This window comes from Staurois parvus, unplaced genomic scaffold (assembly GCF_062004578.1).
Source record: "Staurois parvus isolate SC_StPar_1 unplaced genomic scaffold, SC_StPar_1.0 ptg000131l, whole genome shotgun sequence".
In the NCBI taxonomy this organism is placed as follows: domain Eukaryota; kingdom Metazoa; phylum Chordata; class Amphibia; order Anura; family Ranidae; genus Staurois; species Staurois parvus.
The window spans coordinates 11,966,933-11,986,791 of NW_028317927.1; the positions used below are offsets into that span (position 1 = coordinate 11,966,933).

Here is a 19,859-nt window from a genome sequence, read left to right on the forward strand (position 1 = left end):
ACTGAATATGTCCAAAATATATTATTGAAAAGCATATTACAAATTATTCAAGATCATCACTAAAGGTCGGGTCAGGGTTGAAGTGGCATTAAATTCTGATAAAGTTATAAAAAAAATCTATTTGTTTAGAATTCTAACTCAAAGTATGTCATCTTAACTTAAAAACGGACCTTATATTGCACTCAGCCTCCTCGCAATCTCCAGATTCCTTGGTATAATCATTTTAAATAAACGTTTGGACATTAATTTGAAGGTCTACGGTGTGCTGGCAATATATGCATTACCTTATGAGTTAAAAGAGAAGTATAGGCTTTTGAAAAAAAAAATATACTCACCTACGTGGATGCAGCATTGATTCTATGCTGCATCTGTCCCTCACCAGCTCTGCAGTGAGAATTGAGCAATCAAACACCAATGATCGTTCAGTTTTCCCCCTCCGCTCTGAGCAGAGAACCATGACTGTCAGTCTCAGAGTCTCTGCTCTGCCCCTCCAGTTCTCACTGAAGCGCCGGGCTGTGGAGGGGGCAGCATGGGCTGGATCTGGCTCTCAGCAGATCGCTGAGAGGCTGAGCCAGGTGCCATTCCAGTCTTCTGGGTGGATCCCGACCATATGGTTGTGATCTTTTCAGAGTCTGGGACATCAACCGACAGCAGACTTTAACCTGCTGTTGGCTGAAAACGGGTCACAGGAATGAAGAACTAACTGCAATCCCCTGATCCATAGAAGTATAGCCAAAAAAAACTTTGGCTATACTTCTCCTTTAATGCTGGGTCTCGTAGTTGTTGCAGCGCCTGTCTACCTCTTGCCTACTCCAGGAACATGTTCCATGGGAATATTGCCTGTGGTAAGCAAGGAGGACACTGCCAGGAGGGTGCAAATCAATCCCCTCTACTGGAGGATTGTGACATTGACTCTGTGAGTGACTTGACCTTGCTTATTAACAGAGTTCAGGAAAAAATAGTGTCCTTTATGGAAGCTAGAATATTGTTTACTGTACTGGCTGGACTGCATTTCATATTTGGACTTTTCCGTTAAGAACACTAGGATATAGCATCTATGCAGGACAATTTGTGAACATTTACTTTCATTAGCTGGAGGTAGGTGGACTGGGGAAGGATTTAAGGTATAGATTTGATGGGACTGGAAGCTTTAGACTCCTGCTGCTGTTAGCCAAATCCTGTGAGAAGGGATCGGAAGGTGTGTGTGGCTGAGCTGCACTGTGTGTGTCTATGGTTGCACACAGCCCAGCTTGGGAGCACACCCACCCAAGTGCTGCCTCAGCACACAGCTTTATGAGGGGGATCTCAGAAGAGAGGAGGAGCAGTCAGTGCTGGTGAGGGACTCCAGAACAGAACATAAGGGACTGCTCTGTGCAATACCATTGCACAGAGCAGGTAAGTATAACATCTTTTCTATCTTAGGTTTAAAATTTGCATTAAAATTACTTTAAATTCTATGCTGTAAAGATCTATACTTGAACCCAAATGGTGCAAAGCAAGCAATGCAAAATTGAGAAGAGTGGCCAAGCTTTCTGTTGTTTTTTTTTGTTTTGTTTTTTAACCATGATTTCATTTCTTTTCCTCTAAAAAGATGCAAGCATAATTGCACATCTAAAAACCAACGGGTAGTTGGAAAGACAGGCACAGGACAGGCACTATAGGAGTCTAGAGGATTGATAAAGAGCATTTCTCATGCATTTGAAGAATATGCTAGGTCTATGTGATTCTACATTTTGTTTAAAAAATAAACTGTCATTATTGAAAAGATGAAGTAGCTTATTATTTATTGTTCACAGAACAGACCAGTCTGGTATGAAATTACTTGCCAAAGTCTCTACTGTGATGTATCCGATGTGCAGAGCCTAAAATTTCTGCTAAAGTGACTGCAGTTTGGGATGAGACACATTTTAAATGTGTCTAGTCATCTAGTATGTCTGGTGCAATAAATGATCTTAGGCTGCAATAGCACTGCAGTGTGTGTCTGTGTGTGTGTGTGTGTGTGTGTGTAAATTGACATTTGCAATGAGTAGCATGTAAGTAATACAAAGGAAACTTAGGAAAACTCCACAGGAAGTTGCTGGCAGATTGATGCAGGCTGACAAGAAAAAAATAACTTAAGGGAAAAACTGAGAGAATAGAATAACAGGAAGATTAGTCATTTCTGTATGAAAAAGAAACAAAGAACGAAGTGTGTAAAGGCAAGCTGCAACAATGAAATGGAACAAAATGCTTGACAGATCTTCAGTACGGCAAAACTGTAATATGCACATGCCAACCTTTACGGATGTAAGAGGGAAACATCGGTTGTTAAAGTGGACCTAATATTTATACCAACTGGCACATTAACCCTATCGAAGAATACCGGTATATATATCATATGCACTGGCTCTGTGTTACAGCATTTTCTCTCCTTCTATATTCATTGTCATAAGCTATATATTCTATAATAGACTACCAACATCATTTTCCTCATTTGGTGTATACTCACTTCACTGTGCTTTTAAAAGTTTAACATCTTCTTGACTGCGCTATAGCCGAATGATGGCTACAGTGGGGCTGTCCAGTTCAGCGAGGGTGTCCTATGACGTCCTCCCAGAATGCGCCCCCTGCATGCCCCCCGCTCTCCTTTGGACACAGCTGATCACTTGGCATGGTAAAAGGCCAATCACAGCGGTCTTTTACCATGTGATCAGCTGTGTCCAATCACAGTTGAGCACCATGTAAATACACTTGCCGGTTATCAGCAATACTTTCCTCACGCTGTCATAGCGTGAGAAAAGTATTGCCGATAACCGGCAACTGTGAAAGAATTAATCTACACTGATTATCAGTGCTCTGGTTATCAGTGCAGCCCCAAAAGTGCCCATCAGTGCCCAACAATGTTGCCCATCCATGCCCAACAGTGCTGCCTATCAGTGCCGATCAGTGCTGCCTATCAGTGTCCATCAGTGCTGCCTATCAGTGCAGCCTCAACGCACATCAGTGAAGAAGAAAAATTACCTGTTTGCAAATTTTTAGAATAGAAACAAAGAAAAATGTTTGTTTTCCAAAATATTTTCGATCTTATTTAATTTATAGTGCAAAAAATTAAAAACTCAGTGTAGATTAAATACCACCAAAAGAAAACTCTATTTGTGTGAAAAAATGATATAAAAAACTTCATATGGGTACAGTGTTGCATGACAATTGTCATTCAAAGTGTGACAGAACTGAAAGCTGAAAATTGGCCTGGGGGTAAAAGTGCCCAGTAGGCAAGTAGTTAAGCAAACTTTCTCAGCAAGCACTAGAGACTCCTGATTGGCCTCTGGTGGTCACATGCTGGTTGGTGACATAGTTCATGCCAATAGTTAACTTAGCATGCATTCCTTGGCATCAATGCAGTACAAAATGAGACAAAAGACGTGACTGTCTTTTTCGTAAAAGTTTGTATTTAATTAGAAGAACTCTATATACATATACATATTACAGGTACTTTTACAGCGCTGTCAATTTACACAACGCTTTACATATATATTGTACATTCACATCAGTCCCTAACCCTCAAGGAGCATACAATCTAAGGTCCCTAACTCATATTATATATATATATATATAAAAAAATATATATATATATACACACACACACATACACACACACACACACTCTGTATATACTCACCGGCCACTTTGTTAGGTACACCTGTTAAATTGCTTGGTAACACAAATTGCTAATCAGCCAATCACATGGCAGCAAGATTTAGGCATCTAAACGTGGTTAAGATGACTTGCTGAAGTTCAAACCAAGCATAAGAATGAGGAAGAGAGGGGACTTAAGTGATTGTGAACATAGCATGGTTGTTGGTGCCAGATGGGCTGGTCTGAGTATTTCAAAAACTGCTGATATACTGGGATTTTCATGCACAACCATCTCTAGGGTTTACAGAGAATGGTCCGAAAAAGAGAAAATATCCAGTGAGCGGCAACTGTGTGGACAAAAATGCTTTGTTGATGTCAGAGGTCAGATGATAGAAAGGCAATAGTAACTCATGTCAATATGGAACAAAATCTCTGGGGAATGTTTCCAACACCTTTTTGAATCTATGCCATGAAAAATGAAGGCAGTTCTGAAGGCAAAAGGGGATCCAACCTGGTAGTAGCCAGGTGTACCTAATAAAGTGGCCGGTGAGTGTATACTGGATATAAGCTGTTTACCTAATATACAGCTATATTATACAGCACAGTACATGCATGGCTTCCTATACATATTCATGCATCTGTGTAATGTAAAGCAACATTGATTAAGGACAATAGAGCTATGTGACCAGCTCAAGGCTCTGACATAACCGCAAATCAGTTATTATGGTAAAATGAATTGTATTGAAACTCACGATGAGTTGGCAGCTATAACTAGAAGCAGCTATTTACTTTTTGAAGCCTGCCAAATTATATGCAAATAAGCTTTAAGCCTCAGTTCACACAATGAACCACAATTGCACACAAACCACACCGCATTCCTGTGCAATTAACCTGCGATTCAGTGCAGTGCGATTTGGGCCCATTCATTTTGAAAGAGCTCAAATCGCACCACATCACACCAAAGTTATGCATGTACAAATCTGGAAAAATGGACTGCACCACGCTTGCATGGCAGTTTTGTATCATGCGATCTGGAGCAGGCAAATGTACCGCGTTTTGTTAAAACAAAAGAAAAAGGGTAATAACAGAACTGCATCTGAAGGGATGGGGACCATGTATACCTATAGCAACGGAAAATGCACTTGGAAATTTGAGGAGCTTTCTAGTTAAACCAGGACTTTTTAGTTTACATAATAAAAGAACTAATTTCAAGGAGTGGAAACTGCATTTAATTTTCAACATACTCCCCTGCTACATTTATACACTTATCCCTGCATTTGACTAATGCCTGGAAAGCTTCGGAATGATAAGATTTGTCAGTACGCCTGAACCATCCTAGGACAGCCTGCTTCATTTTGTCATTGTGTTCCCACAGAAAGATTCATCTCTTGTGCAATTTCAGGACAAGTTATTTATTATCCAGGATCAGGTGTTCAAAGCGCTGAATGTTCACAGGAGTGACTGCTGTGGGCTGGGAACCACTATGGCTGGGATTGTCACTCACAGACATACGGCCATCTTTAAAACCTTTACACCATTCAAATGTCTTACTGTGGCTGAGTATCTCATCCCTGTACTGTGCTTGAAGTCTTTTACCGATATCTGCGGGTTTTACGCCTTTGTTCACAAGAAACTTCATCACTACATGCTGTTCCATGCACGCACTAGTACTGCCATCTTGGTTAACGGTCTCTGGACTGGCCCGCGACATGCCAGTAATAGGACACACTTGCCACTGCTTGTAACACCCCCACACAAGCATCCCTTTTTATACCTGGAAAATGAAAAGTCCTGGTTTGACTTGAATACCCTCGTATTATGAGAATATGTTAAATTACCAGATGTACCGTATTTTTCGCTCCATAAGACGCACCTGACCATAAGACGCACCTAGGTTTTAGAGGAGGAAAACAAGAAAAAAAAATATTCTGAACCAATGGACTGCAGACACAGTACAGGGGATGACCAGAGACTGCGTACACAATACAGGAGATGACCAGAGACTGCGGACACAGTACAGGGGATGACCAGAGACTGCGTACACAATACAGGAGATGACCAGAGACTGCGGACACAGTACAGTGGATGACCAGAGACTGCGGACACAGTGCAGGAGATGACCAGAGACTGCGGACACAGTGCAGGAGATGACCAGAGACTGCGGACACAGTACAGGAGATGACCAGAGACTGCGGACACAGTACAGGAGATGACAAGAGACTGCGGACACAGTGCAGGGAATGACCAGAGACTGCAGACACAGTGCAGGGAATGACCAGAGACTGCGGACACAGTACAGGAGATGACCAGAGACTGCGGACACAGTGCAGGAGATGACCAGAGACTGCGGACACAGTGCAGGGAATGACCAGAGACTGTAGACAGTGCAGGGGATGACCAGAGACTGCAGACAGTGCAGGGGATGACCAGAGACTGCAGACAGTGCAGGGGATGACCAGAGACTGCAGACAGTGCAGGGAATGACCAGAGACTGCTGACCTTTGGGGAGGGAGGGAGAACAGTTCCCACTTCCACGGAGTTATCCTTCTCTCTTCTTCCCGGGCCGGCTTCTGTGACAGCCGGGTGCCCACTGCGCATGTGCGAGGAGCGCTGCGCTTTGTGAATGGCCCTGCGCTTTCTGGGACCTGTCATGTGTCCCAGAAGACACCGGATCATTCACAAATCGCAGCACATGCGCAGTGGGCACCCGGCTGTCACAGAAGCCAGCGCGGGAAGACTGTGCAGCGCTGGAGCGAGGAACAGGTAAGGCCCTGCAGGAGAGAACAGCTGAGCGGCCGGCCCGGTATTCTGAGATGGTGGCGGCAGAAATACCGGACCGGCCGCTTTATATTCCCTCCATAAGACGCACTGACATTTCCCCCCTTTTTTGGGGGGGAAAAAGTGCGTCTTATGGAGCGAAAAATACGTTAATTTATTTATATATAGGGGAATGTAAGTTTAACCACTTGCCCTCCAGAGGATTTACCCCCCTTCCTGACCAGGCCATTTTTTGCGATACGGAGCTGCACTACTTTAACTGACAATTGAGCGGTCATTCAACATTGTAGATAAATGAAATGTGTGTCTTTTTCCCACAAATGGAGCTTTCTTTCAGTGGTATTTGATCACCTGTGCAGTTTTTATTTTTTGCGCTATAAACAAAAAAAAGACCGACAATTTTGAAAAAAACCCTATATTTTTGACTTTTTGCTATAAAACATATCCAGTAAAAAAAAATTTAAATAAAATTTCTTCATGAATTTAGGCCAAAATGTATTCTGCTACATGTCTTTGCTAAAAAAAAAAATCCCAATACGTGTAAATTAATTGGATTTTGGACAGTTAAAGCATCTACAAATGGCGGTTCATATACTGGAATTTTTTTTTACTGGTAATGGCGGTGATCAGCGACTTATTGCGGGACTGCGGCGGGCACTGATACAGTGACACTAATACAGTGATCAGTGCTAATAAAAAGCACTGACACTGTACTAATGACACTGGGCAGGCAGGGGTTAACATCTGGGGGCGATCAAAGGGTTAACTGTGCGCTGTGTGTGATTTGCTAAGGAAAGAAGCTGCTTTGTATTGCTCTGCTGTGCAAAGCAATACAAAGCAGCCAGTTCATGCTGACGGGAGAGATCTGTGTTGTTTACATACAGACCTCTCCCCTGTCAGCTCCGCCAACAATCACCGAGTCCCGACATGCCGAGGAGCCAATAGTGGGGTGGGTAGGAAGCACACATGCCCCCTACCCAGATGTATACAGGCGATTTTGCGCATCCCTGCTGCCCTGTAGCAGCACTTCTTCTATAGGGTGGTCAGGAACCGGTTAAAGTGGTATTAAATCCAAAACAAAATTTTACTATATTGCAGCTTACCAATCATTAGATGTGGTGGCGGCGTTTTTTTTTGTTAGGCTTTTTTTCCCCCTTTATTTCACCTGGTGATCTGGCCAGTAACACACTTCCTGTCTGGATGAAGTAGTAAAGTAGACACTTTTGGACAGAAGCATTGTCAGTCATGTGAGAGAGGGTAGTGATAGACTAGCAGTTTTAAAACTGACATCCAGATAACACTGTATAGTCCGGGTGTCGGCAACCCGCGGCTCCAGAGCCGCATGCGGCTCTTTTTCATCTTTGCTGCGGCTCCGGAGCACACTGCCCACCAGGTGGTCGGCAAGCCGCAGATCGCGAGCCACATGCGGCTCTTCTGTGTGCCGGGCGCCCGCTCCCCTCCCTCCTCAAAAATCCGGCCCGCGGAGCGTGGAACATTGGCTGTCAGGATGTAGGTGGGGCAGCCAGGATGTAGGCGGGGCAGAGTGACGAACTCCTCTCTCAGTCCGCCCTGAAGACCAGAACGGCGCGGGAACACAGCGAGAGGAACGCGCGGAGCAAAGGTAAGTGAATTGAGACAATATGGGGGATGAATTACTATGTGGGGGATGAATTACTGTGTGGGGGATGAATTACTATGTGGGGGATGAATTACTATGGAAGATGAATTACTATGGGGGATGAATTACTATGGGGGATGAATTACTATGTGGGGGATGAATTACTATGGGGGAAGAATTACTATATGGGGGATGAATTACTATGGGGGAAGAATTACTATATGGGGGATGAATTACTATGGGGGAAGAATTACTATATGGGGGATGAATTACTATATGGGGGATGAATTACTATGGGGGATGAATTACTATGTGGGGGATGAATTACTATGGGGGATGAATTACTATATGGGGGATGAATTACTATATGGGGGATGAATTACTATGGGGGATGAATTACTATATGGGGGATGAATTACTATATGGGGGATGAATTACTATATGGGGGATGAATTACTATGTGGGGGATGAATTACTATGGGGGATGAATTACTATATGGGGGATGAATTACTATATGGGGGATGAATTACTATGGGGGAAGAATTACTATATGGGGGATGAATTACTATATGGGGGATGAATTACTATGGGGGATGAATTACTATGTGGGGGATGAATTACTATGGGGGATGAATTACTATATGGGGGATGAATTACTATATGGGGGATGAATTACTATATGGGGGATGAATTACTATGGGGGATGAATTACTATATGGGGGATGAATTACTATATGGGGGATGAATTACTATGGGGGATGAATTACTATGGGGGATGAATTACTATATGGGGGATGAATTACTATGGGGGATGAATTACTATATGGGGGATGTATTTTCAGTTTTAAAAATGTGGCTGTCAAAATAAATTTCAATCGTGGTTTTGGCGAGATTTGGCTCAGTTGAAAAAAAAGGTTGCCCACCACTGACCTAAGGCTATGATTGTGATTATGAAGATACACTGTGGCCCTGATTAACCCTTTGCTTACTGGGCCCTTAAACCCCCTTCATGACCAGAGTGCTTTTTGCAATATATGCAGTGTCGGATTTGTTATAAATGTTGCAATGGTTTTGCGGCTCCCAGTCTTTTTTTTCCCTTCGGAAACGGGTCCAAGTGGCTCTTTATGTCTTAAAGGTTGCAGACCCCTGGTATAGTCAGTTACAGCAACAGTTTTTTTTTCTTTTGAGATAAATATTTTACATAAATGAATTAAAGCTGATCATTGTATGCACCCTTGTCAGTTGTAAATGGTTTGTCTCAACCCTCTAACTGCTGCTTTGCCTGGACAGCTTGTCCTGTTAAAGGAAGTTGAAAAAGAACAGACTTACTGCCCAGATCACTAGGTGGAAATAAAGGGAAAAAGTCTTAAAAAAGAAAATAAATGTAGCCACTACAGTACATCTTAGAATTGATAAGCTTCTATATAATACATTTTTGGTTTGGGGTTTCAAATTACTTTAAAGTGTTACTAAACCCAGGACCCTGCATTCACTCTATCTGGTCTCCCACAGTACACAGAACATGGAAGTGCAATTATTTTAGTAAAGATCAATTGCTAAATACCTTTTCTCATCAGCAGTTAGCGCAGTCTTGTGACTTCTACCAGTGTTCAGCAGTGCACTAGTTAAAGCTTGTAGGAGGTGTTTTCATTTTGCTCTAGGAGGATGCAGAACCCCTGATCTCTGTCTGGACAGTGCTGATTGGCTCTATGCTTATCACATGCACACTCCCAAGAAAAAAAAAACCTCTTTAGCAATACACACCAAACTGAGCATGTGCAAATGCCTACAGTTCAGTCTATCTTATCAGGAGATAAGAGGTGGTTGCCTGAAAAAGTAGAGGAACACAGAAGAAAGGATCACACAGTATTTTTACACAATGCAGAGGATTATCCCCCCAATGAGTATAACAAACATGCTTTACTGCATATACAGGCTGATTTTACTGTTGTGGGTTTAGTAACACTTTACATCCACAGGATCCATACTTTCTAAAATGTCATTTAGAATCAATAAATGTTTTCATTATACTTTGTCCAAAACACCCTGATTTTAAGTTTGGAAAAATTAATTGTAGGAGGCTTTCAAGTCCTAATTATTACTTTTTTCAGTACTGGAAAGATGAAAGCAAAAAGACAGAACTGGATTTTAGATCAACCTTGCCATTTATTTCAGACTAAGTTCTTATAGTGCATCCCAAACCCAGGCAATTCCAAAAGACAATTAAAGTTTCCAAACTCTATCCATCCTTCCATGAAACTATGGGGGGGGAATATACAAATATACAATACATACACTGCCTGAACAAAGTCTGAAGGAACCAAATATCAATGTATCAGCAGTTTAAAATGAGATTTGGCAGCATTAGCAATAATAGAGTACTTGAGTGTTGCAACCCATGTAGGTTTATATTCTTAGAGTTGTAAGAACAGAGTGATCCTCTTTTTGACAATTTTAAATATACACAGCTGGAACTGAACTGCTGGATGACACTAGTGAAGAATATTTGGATCCCATCAGACTTGAAGCATGATGATCTTCACCACATAGATGTTCAAAATTGGTCAATGTTAGAAAACAATCTCTAACCCTACGGAATGTAATGAGGAAAGTCTTTATTTGGAGATAGCAGAACATTTCTGAACATGTCAGTTTGTGCTGCTCCCTCCGGTATTGATATGGTCTAATGCTATTTAGCGCTAGTAAATTAGGTCATAAATTTAAGCAAGATTCCCTTGTAACTATTAGGGTGATCCATGCCAGCAGTGAAATTGGGTTACCTAAATATGACAGGAGAAGCAGTTATGATGATAGCAATCCCCTATAATACTTAACACTATAAAAAGGAAGGTTGCTTTCGAGCTTAAACATTTTTCAAGTATTGTTGAGTGAGTCACAACAAATGACTCGACAAAAGAGCTGTTTATCTATCATGGCGAATTTACTCACAGCTATGTTTGTAGTATGCAGTAATGCTATCTGGGCAGTTCAGGAAACTTGATAGTATCTTGTGATCCGTGGAACATGTAAGCCCTAACATGATTTAGGGTAGTAGAATATCGATTTAGCTATTTTAGATTTAGTATTTAAGTGATACTAAACTCATGACACTGAATTAACAATATAAGGTCTCCACAGTACATAAAACATGGTAATGCGTTTATTTTAGTAAAGGAAAAATTCTAAATACCTTTTCTCAGTAGCGGTATACAGTAGTCATGTGACTGGTATTTGTGTCCAGTGCTGATTCAGCTTCTAGGAGGAATTTTCATTCTTCTGAGTTTCCTCCATGCAGAGGCTGCATGATCCATGACCCTCTGTCTGGACAGCATTGATTGGCTCTGTGCCGAACACATGCCTCCTCCACTAAAGCTTGTATCCACATGCTTTTATGGGAGGCGGTGCCTCCATCAATCAAGATGTGACATCCCACCCACTGTGCACTTTTTAAGTTACAGGGCATGGAGGAGGAGTGAGGGACTGGGCTGTCGTTTAGGATCTGTATACATGCCCTAATGTGTGATGTCAAAGTCATGTGACCTGAATAGCTCCAATTATAGAGGAAATGTTCTCTCTACCAATACATACAAAACACAGCATGTGCAGACTTGCCGTAACTGCTCTGTAAAACTGGCAGATAGATTGGGGACAGTAAAAGAAGGGAAGGAGCAGAGAACAGCAGCATTAACCAGCCTTTTTACATATTGTAGAGTATTAACCCCTTACGTTGTACAGTGAGTATAGCAAGGATGCTTTACTACATACACAGACTGACATTAATATTGTGGGTTTAGTAACACTTTGACTTAATTAAAATCAAGAACTTGAGATTGTTATATTAAAGTGGGACTTTATTCTCTTAAATAACATGGACTATGTTTAATCCTTATGCTGTCAGAATTAGTAAATAGATTTTAGGTTAGTATATCATATTTACTTGCTTTTTTAATTTCATCAGTTACTTCCTTGTTTCCAGTCTTATGCAAATTATGTCATACATCCCAGGAGTTCTCAGGAAAGAAGGAGGAGTTTTCTCAGCTAAGCGCACCCTGCTGCATGCATGCCTGAGCTAAGGGCAGATGGATTCAAGGAAGTAAATGCTACATGAATCATGTGTTACCACAGCCACTGCCAGAAATGCTAGGGGGTGTTTTTCTAAGTTATTTCTTAGCAGAATTAAGCATTGAGACATGGATGGAATAGTGAGTTTGCTTTGAATATTAAAATTTAATTAAATAGCATTTTTGGTTTGTGATGCTCAAATGCTGTGTAGTTCTGCTTTAACAGCATATGCACTAGGGCATGTTCTCAAAAACAGAGAAATAGTATAGAAACCTAAGAGACAGTATCATTTTACAGCTGCTGTTCTTCCATGCCACATTAACAATATCTGATCTTGTAATTGTTAAAATAAGGTTAGTAAGATACAGTATACAGAGTCTTATATGAGGGTGTCAACGAAAGGCCTTCATTAAGTATTTGGTACACCAGCACTCAAAAGAGGATTGTTAAATACGCTTACTGTGGACCTGAACTCAAAAAGTAAAAACTTGCTACGTCATAGGGAGAATTTAGAAATGTTAATTGTGTCCAAGCAATACCCTGAAAATCCTACTTTTCATCTGAAATGCCTCCTGAAAATTACAGTGCACTTTGTGCTATGTGAATATGTCTACAGCCTCATAGCTGTGTATCTGCAGTGTGAGATCTAAGACACTGATGCCTCGTACTACTAGTCTATGGAGATTTGAAATGGGATTTGGTGATGATACTACTGTGACACTCACTGTTGCTCATACTGAATGATGTGACATGAAGAAGCAAAAAGCAATAACACTGCCAAATGTCCACCTCCACGCAGAGACACAGAAGAGAACGAAGCACTGTACATCAGTAATGGCAAAAGATCAGTTGCAGGGGGACCACAGGCAATACTCATGAATAGTCTTGCCTTTTCGCCACAGCTGTCAGGGTTCGGCTGTTCTTTAACATGTTGAATAATGTAAGTCAATGACATCTAATAAGGACAATAGATTTAAGCAATGGGGCTGGACTTGAGACAAAAAGGTGACAACAAAAAATAACCAAATCTGTTATGCAACAAAGTTACCAGTAGCCCCTTGCATAAATGAAATTTATATTAAATTTATAAGATGATGTGATCTAACTGACTGGAGATCATACCATGTCTTCCCCTACCAATATGGAAGAGGAATATCTGGATTTCCCTATTTCAGCCCATACATGGTAAGTATACTGCTTGCGGATAGATTTAGAATTGTCAATCTAAACATGCCTCCTCTTTTCTAATACTTTATATTTTTTCATGATAGAGTGATATATATGAGAGTGGGCTGGTCTCTTCCTTTGCTGCCAAATCATTTGAATTTTTCATGTTCATTATCTGCTAGAATATGCAATTCTGTATCGAACGCCATTGTTTTTAGGACTGCTCTGGTATATACAGTATTAGCTGTTCAATTGATGTTCTGTAAGTATAAAAATGGAGATCATTCAATTGTTATTGATGGTACTACAATGATTTATGATTCATTTTCAATGTATTTATTTAGAGATCCACTTCGCTTCATGCCACCTGAGGAAGATCTTAACTTGGAATGATTGAAACGCGTTGGAAGATTTGGGGAATGTTATGTTGCTTCAACCCTCTAAGGGATTATATCATTTGAAGAGCTTATCAGAGTTCTCAATATGATTTTAGTATGTCATTAATTTTTTAATGCATTTTTTTAAAATATAGCTTATATTAATTTTTTTATAAATACTTGTATGATGTTTCATCAGCTGCATTAAAGTCTCAAGGGGTTACTTTTTCTTGAATTTATTATTGGGGACAAGCAGCTTGATACTCCACACCTCTTCATTGTAGCTGCTTGAATTTTCTTTTAATAAACTAGGCCAGCAGTTAAGTGAATATAAATAGTAGGAGCAAAAGGGAATGCCCCTGGCTCCTTGAAAATGGGATATTATTCATCAAATCTGGAGAAGGAATTTGTATACAGGGCTGAAAACTAAACCTTAATATTAGGGTCAATGTAACATTTTTTTTCAGATAAGCCCATGTAAACATAATCAACTGTTCCCTGATATAAAATAAATTACTCCAAACTTGAGTTATATCCAAATCTCAGTTAAGTGGATTAACTATCTAATGGTAGCACTGACTTGATATCTAGGCACATTCCTACTTGAACTTTTGCTTTTCATATCTAAATGTATAAAAAATAGCTTGATAACATTAAATGATCACTACCAAATAAAATCCATTACTTAGTCTTTTGCAAATAGCACTTTGTAGGGTCCCTGGAGGTCAGCAAACATCTATTAATAATGTGTCAAAGTATTAGACAGTTTGTCTGCCTTAAGTGTTTTAACTTCTGAAAAGTAATAAGCAAATTTATATGTCCCATACAGAAAATTACTAACAAATAATCCATATATCAATTTACACCCACTCATCAAAAATGCATAGCTTTTCGCAGCTCCATCTCCAATTTTTACACTTCAAATTGCGTATAAAGAGTATGAAAACGTTTGACTAGATGGATGCTTATATGCTGTCATGGTCATAAATATGATTTTTTTTTTGTATTTGACCTTAGACAATAATGCAATCAACACTATGAAATGTTAGAATGGTCAAACTGATTTCAGTTATTGATATATTTTTTACATTATCATGACTACTTTGATGTTTGTCACCAGAGAAACATAAATAGAAATAAATAGGCACTTTGTAGGGTCCCAGGAGGTCAGCAATCTTCTATTAATAATTTGTCAAAGTATTAGACAGCCTGTCAGCCTTAAGTGTCTTAACTTCTCAAGAGCAATATGCAAATGTATATGTCCCATACAGAAAATTACTAACAAATAATCCATATATCAATTTACACCCGCTCATCAAAAATGCATAGCTTTTCGCAGCTCCATCTCAAATTTCTACACTTCATATTGCATATAAAGAGTATGAAAACTTTTGACTAGATGCTTAGATGCTGTCATGGCCATAAATATAATTTTTTTTTTGTATCTGACAATAATGCAATCAACTCTATGAAATGTTAGTATGGTCAAAATGATTTAAGTTATTGATATATTTTTTACATTATCATGACTACTTTGATGTTTGTCACAACAGATACATAAATAGAAATAAATAGGCAGACTGATGGCAAACATAGTATTTACAATATGTATTTATGGTAAGTAAATGCTATGTTCTTGGTACTAAATATAGTTTTGGTTCTGACAGGTAATATATAACAGTGTTTTATTATTACGAACTTCAGGAACAGCTGACCAGTTATCATTAGTCTACATCCTTGACAAATGTTAACGCCTTTTCGGTAAACAAAATTATCTCTCAGTTTAAGTGGGATGACTTAGCAAAACTCAAATGCAACCGTTCAAACTGCACAGCGGAAGCAAAGTACCAATATTCTGTCACTGATACTTTTAAGATGACGACCCCTGAATGATTGCTTTTTTCACTTGATATGTACATTCGCTACTTGGTGCAGGTTGATGGATTTCCTCAGGATCCCCTGTAGGTCTTGGGCATGATCTCCGAAGACTGGCAGACGACTGTATGCAAATAATCTGTATAATATGTGACAAGCTCTTCATATTTATGTTCTGCACCATCAAAAAAAAAAATATATATATATTGTATTTTTCATTGTTCCACAGAATTTCTGAGGTTTTAAAAGTCAATAGAAAATGTAAACAAGGTGCACAATGCCAATTATTATTATGTAGATATTCATTTACCTAGGAGCTGTCAAAAAATGTCCCTCTACAGATTGTTGGTGAAAAATCGCAAGCAGGACATAAAAGGGTTTTCTAAAATAAACAACTGTTGGTAGGAGATCATCTTTAACAATAGCTTGAGGACAGAAGATTGAACTCTTTATTCTGTATATTGCCTATCACATTGCATTACTTCACTTGTAGTTGAATGTGAATTGTTTGCTTTACTGTTGCTGTTCTCTGGGGTTAATGCAAATATCTACAGCAATACACTCACATCATTTACTTTCCTGTACATTCCCTTTAGTTGTTCTATATGCATTTGTTACACTGGAAAACAAAATTTTGTTCTCTTGTCTTGCCTCGATGAATGCAGGTATGTAACTGAAGCCACTTAGAAAGTTGTACACAAAACTAAATAGCTACATCTAAATTAAAAAATGACCATAACATATACCTAAAACCAAATTTTTTTATTTTTTATATTTATATATTAGGGAATGGTTATAACCCTTGTCAGACCTTTTTCTTTTTTTAGTCATTTGTGTCCTCTTGGAGAGAATTACTTTCACATCCTGTCCCATGGAAATAACAGGAAGTTGGAGAAATCTCTTCAAAATAAGGGCCCTTTCAAACGGGGAGACTTGGCCAAGCGGACCTACATGCTTAGTGGGGGATCTGTCTGTTGATAACCGCTGGGCAGGCGGATGACAGGTCTGTGTCCACTCCATTTGTGCAGAGTAGACAAAGACATAGCCCACTGTTCTCTATGGAGTAGTTGGATGTAAACAGTCCCTTACATCCAACTGTCATTCAATCTGATCTACTAGACAGATGAGGAACAGATCCCCCATCCACATGTGTTTTTAGCGTATACGATCGGATCAAATGCAGATGGGTGTAATCGGACACATGTACGCTTACATCCACCTCCCCATAGAGAACAATGGCTAGCCCAATTAGGTCTACCTAAAAAATGGACAGGTGGACCTGATCAGTGTGAAAGGGCCCTAAGACAAATGCTCTTTTAGACAGTTGTCACCGATGTCCTCATTGAAAAATTCAAAGATCTTTGTTCTGATAACAACTAGAAATTTTGGATTATCTGCCATTTGACGGTGGTCACCAGGATGAAAAAAAAGGTGAATCTGCCAAGAAATTAACTCAGAAAACAACAATAAAAAGCAAAAAAAAGATTGTAATCCTTCCCGGATCTAAGCAAAACTAAAACAAAAGTTTTGGCTTTAGATATCATTTAAGTAAAACCTGTTCTGCTGGTACTATCCTTCTAAAATGGCAAGTTGCATCTCTGTGTCTGACTTTAGTACTTTGTAAATCACTTACCTGGAACCAGCATTAAAATTACAGAGAGAGGATAGACAGACTAGTTGCTCATCAAAAGCAACACGTGTTACCCGCCCATCCTCCAAATGACTGCTGCTGTGTTCCAACCATGCATGATCTCCTTCTAAACCTGGCCAAACAGTGAACACAGCATACTTCTTACTAAACTCTCTCCATGGAAACAGGATTGATAAGGCCCAGTTACAGAGGTTTTCAAATAGTTCTTATATTTAGACATGCTTGTTATAGTCTTCTAAAGGAACTCGGCATTTCCTGCTGCCTAAATCAATTGCATTACTTGCAAATGTTGGGTCTTTTATGGCCATTTTTTCCAGTGAAGCAAAGCAAATAATGAGTTAAGGCTATTTCACAGTAAACATTCCTCATGGGAAGTATTCTGAGAACGAGATTTATAACATTGAACTTGAGAGATGAGGTGATTGTAGCACTGAATAATATACTTGTTCCTCTATAAAATAACAAAACCATCGTATAAATACATAGAAAAATGGCAAAAATAAATTATAAATACAATTAAAAAGTGCCAAACTGCCACTATTCTTAAAACACTGGCTCTTTATATGGTGAGCTACTATTAAACATTACAAAATATCACGCTGAAGGCGCATGCCTATTCAGAGTCATCAGGATTCTAGATTGGTAAAAGTGAACTGTAGGCACAACCAAATTTATCTTTAAACACTTTCCCGCTGCCCTATAGCAGATATACTGCTACAGGGCAGCAGTGGAGCGCAAAATCACGTATATATACGTGATTTTGCAGTTCCGGGTAGGGGGTGCACGCGTGTCACGCACTGCCCGCGCTGCTATTTGTGTCCTCGGTTGTCCATCATCGGGTCCTGGCCGGTGATTATTTGCCGGCACCTGGTGATCGAGAAGCATTACCGACAGAGGGAGAGAACTGTAAGTAAACAATACAGTTCTCTCCCCTGTCAGCTCCAGCACACTGCTATGCATGGCTTACATAGCAGAGCCATGCAAAGCAGTGTGCTTACAGTGAAGCGCAAGCACACAGCACACAGTAAAAAAGCACACAGTTAAAGCGGAGTTTTACTCAATCTATCAAGAAATAAGAGTCAGCAACCACAAAAATTGTAGCTGCTGACTTTTAAAAAACAGCCACTTACCTGTACCTCGGTGCCGTGGTGTGTCCACCGCAGCTCATTTCGTGAATGGTCCTGTAGTCTTCTGGGACCTGTCACGTGTCCCAAAAGACTAAAGGGAGAGAGGGAGGGAGGACACCTTCCGCTTCCAATCCCCCGGAAGTGGGAGCGGGTACCTGTCAAATTCGGGTACCCGCTCCCCCTCCGCTCCCCAAAGGTGCCAATCCTTAATGGGGAGCAGGTAAGCAGTACTTAAAGTGGATCTTCCCCTTTTGGGTGGAGCTCCTCTTTAACCTTTTGATCGCCCCACATGTTAAGCCCTTCCTGCCCAATGTCATTAGTACAGTGTCAGTGCTTTTATTAGCACTGATCACTGTATTGGTGTCACTGGGGATGTCAGTGACACCAGGTCAGCCCCCCGTGTCAGAATGCCCACCACAGTCCAGCTATAAGCTGCTGATCGCTGCCATTAGTAATAAAAATTTTTACAAATTCCCAGTATACATACCGCTATTTGTAAACGCTATAACTATCATTTAAACCAATTAGTTTACAGCTATTGTAATTATTTTTTAGCAAAGACATGTAGCAGAATACATTTTGGCCTAAATTTATGATGGAATTTGATTTTTTAAATTTTTTTACTGAACATAATAGCAAACAGTCAAAAATATTGTAATTTTCTCAAAACTGTCAGTCTTTTTTATAGCGCAAAAAATAAAAAACGCACAGGCAAATACCACCAAAAGAAAGCTCTATTTGTTGGGGAAAAATTTCATTTGGGTGCAGCATTGCATGACCACGCAATTGTCAGTTGAAGTAATGCAGCGCTGTAACGCAAAAAATGGTCACCTGGTCAGGAAGGGGGGTAAATCCTCTGGATGGCAAGTGGTTAAAAGGTTATAACTCAACTTGATAAAATACTTAAGCTATTTTGATTATACTTCTGTCAGTCACAGGAGTGCAGTTTGTTCTACTCTCCAGCGACCCGTTGCCCGTTGACTGTACAGAGTCAGTTCAGGCTCTAAAAAAGATCCCAACTATATGGACGGAATCTACTCAGAAGCCTTAACTGGCACCCGGCTCAGCCTCTCAGCAACCTGCAGAGAGCCTGAGTCAACCCCTCCCGCCCTCTTCACAGCCCAGCGCTCCAGTGAGTGCTGGAGGGGTAGAGGAGGCAGCCAGTGACTGACAGTCATGGCTCTCTGCTCAGAGCGGATGGGAAATCTTGAGATTACAGTGTTTGATCACTCAGTTCTCACTGCAGAGCTGCATGGGGGAAAGATGCACCATCGAATTGATGTTGCATCCACCTAGGTTAGTATAATTTGTTTTTTTTTTACAAGTCCATACTTCTATAGGCCGGTTATAACACCTCTCAATTTTTTGCCACCTGTGTCCTGATGGGGAGATTTCCTTTACTCCCTCTTCCATCGCCACCACAGGAAATGAAAGGAAATCCCTCCAAAGTGAAGGAATCCCTGGTTGTTGCAATTTTTCCCAGGACCGCACACCAATATAATGAATCACAAAGCAAATGATCACAAACTGGCTCTCCATCCAACAGGAAACATGTTTCTTTACATCTATCTCTCCATATGTTTCACCC

At 40.3% G+C, this 19,859-nt stretch overlaps 1 protein-coding gene across 20 annotated transcripts in view; it reads right to left on the minus strand.

The window, feature by feature from the left end:
- Positions 1-19,859, minus strand: part of MBNL1 (muscleblind like splicing regulator 1) — a 262,308-nt gene that overhangs the window by 103,768 nt on the left and 138,681 nt on the right. Inside the window, exon 1 of one of the 20 annotated variants that reach the window (XM_089672622.1) lies at positions 11,203-11,383. The exons of the other annotated variants lie outside the window; for them this stretch is intronic. The gene's annotated coding sequence lies outside the window, so the exon portion shown is untranslated. Of the gene's footprint in view, positions 1-11,202; positions 11,384-19,859 lie in introns of those variants that run through there. 20 annotated transcript variants of the gene reach the window in all.